Consider the following 2,502-nt stretch of genomic DNA (forward strand, 5'->3'; position numbering starts at 1 on the left):
GCTGAACGCTTATCTCCAAGGTATGAGAAATATGATGCGGACGACAAGAAAAACAAGAAGCGTGGTAATTACACATTCGTGAGTCCATCTATCGTGACCTTCGACGCGTCTACCTCTTTCCCTTTCTTTCCTTCTCCCTGTTAGTTCCCTCCTGTCCGTGTTGACTTGTACCCTGGAGTTCAAGGCGGAGCCTGATATGAGGCTGACCCACTCGGAGTCGGATGCGGAGACTATCTGTGACACAGCAAGGGTCATCTTGAAATCAAGCCATCTTACTCTGGCGCATCTTCTGGAGCTGGACTCCTTAATGTCTCCGTTTATGGCTCTGTGTCATCACGAGACTGATCGCGTTCAGTATCATCAGCGCTACTCCATTCACTTTGCTTGTCGCATCGTCTGATAAAGGGAGAGATGAAGACGAAGGTGAGCGCAGAGACTGACTGACTAAATAGCACCTCGTCATTAGTTTCTTTGGCTCGAGGGGATCAATTGTATCTTGAGGGGTTGTACAATAGAACGAAATAGGTCATACTTGAGATCAGTACATCTGGCGTTACTGTTGATGTTTGAATGATTTTATCGTTAGTTGCATTCTCGTCTGAGAATACGACCGTAGAATAAATAGTTATCAGGGTATGTCGTGGTCGTTTCAGAGAAGAACAGAATCAGGTCTCTTTTGGAGACGATAATGTGTCTTGACAGAATTGAAGTAGCATTCGAGGGCCTCAACGTTATCCAAAGATTTTAGTCACATCTTGAACCAATTTTCTAAATCCTTTCTTTGAATGTTGTATTTCGTCTATATAATCGAATGCCGGCTTAGAATCCTATAAGATCTTACGAACACGCATGTCTTCTCACTTTATATCTGCAACATCAGCAGCATTACTTACAGGCCACTTGTCTAAATAACTCCTTCTAGTCCGGTCTCTTACGCTGCCATCGAATCCCTTCTCCCATGTACAACCAGCACACATTCACAATAATACATAGAATATCATCTCTATGTCATGGCTGTAAACATGCTCAAAATTACAAAGCACATTGATGGCTATGAACTCCATGTTACTAGTTATACGTCGTCCACTCGTCCGTTCGCTGTCCACTATATCGAGATCAAGATCAATTAGCACATCGTTAAACCCATTACCTCTTTCAGAATCTGTGATAATGATATTATCCTCTGAGATGTCTTGGTGTGGCAGCTGAGCGATCACAGGAAGACTCATGATGAGCGGAGTATCAGCTTATCCCTTCGCTCCTCCATCCTACCTGCTCCCTGCTCCCTGCTCCATACTGCTCCTGACTCCTTTCATCTTCTCTACACACTTCACCTACTTTCGCGATTGGGTTCAGCCGCTTGTCCCGCTTCCTTGCCTCTGCTCCTCTTCTCTCTTTCTTAAGTGGGTGGTCGTTCCATCTTGAAGAAGCTGGTTCAAAGCAACCTCAGATCACACGAGTGAGGCCTCAAGAACTGGATTTGGCTCACTAAAATGTCCCGCAATCTCGTTCACGCCTTTCGAATGCATCGTCTTTTATTCATAGTCTTCTCGCTTTCATGTCTCTCCAAGCTATTTTTCCTTTCCAGTGTCCTGCGCTACTCTTCTCTGGCTAGACTTCCATATTTTGCTCTGGCCACAACATGATAGTCCTCTGCATGAGCTTGTAAACTGTGTAGTCAGTCTATAGTAGATACAACAGAGAAGAATTCCATGGATTAACTGCCGATCACAGAAATGCCTCACACCGTCACCCTGATGTGAAGAGACCGCTGCATCTCCTCATACTTCCATGATTCGAAGTCTCAGCCGAGTTCGAGCAGCATAGGATGTAGATACTAGTAGTTAGACAGGTTTATGACCAAGGGCAGACGAATTGGCAGCGGTGGGATGCTGCAAACCATCATAGTACTGCGCTGGAGTGCGACTGCAATTGAGATTACTGCATAAATTAGGCCGTGCGGAACTCTGCGGGACAGGTCTGGCCATTTACCAAAGCGGAAATTCGTACCTATGCCGCTAAAAGGTGTTTTCTAGAGCATTGATTTGGCTAATCGGAGTGCCTTCGGAGTGCCTTCCTAGGACCGAAGCTTGGCGCCAAAATTTATGGCATTTCTCAGATCCCCTTCCTCCCCCCCCTTCTTCATTCCCCTATTTCTCTACTAATACTCACTCAAATTAAGGGAACAATGGATTCTGAACGGGGAAATAGACGACGCGTCTGCCGAAAGTCAAATTCGATAGATCCTCCTTCTCCTGCACCTTTGCGAACGCCAAAAACGATGCTCGATACGCCGCGCTGTGCGCGCCTTCTTGCTGACGCACGCCACACAGCTGGCAAATTGCCTCGTACAGAGCTATTTAAGATACACAATGTAGCCAGACGAACTGGCTTTCAAATCCTTAAAGAAGGAACTGCGCGCCGTAGCGAAAAAGTCCATAATTGAGGTCGCAAAAAGATACTTGCTCTATATGAGTGCGAAGCAATTGAAGCTGTTGAAGA

Source organism: Endocarpon pusillum (assembly GCF_000464535.1).
Source record: "Endocarpon pusillum Z07020 unplaced genomic scaffold scaffold2052, whole genome shotgun sequence".
Lineage (NCBI taxonomy): Eukaryota > Fungi > Ascomycota > Eurotiomycetes > Verrucariales > Verrucariaceae > Endocarpon > Endocarpon pusillum.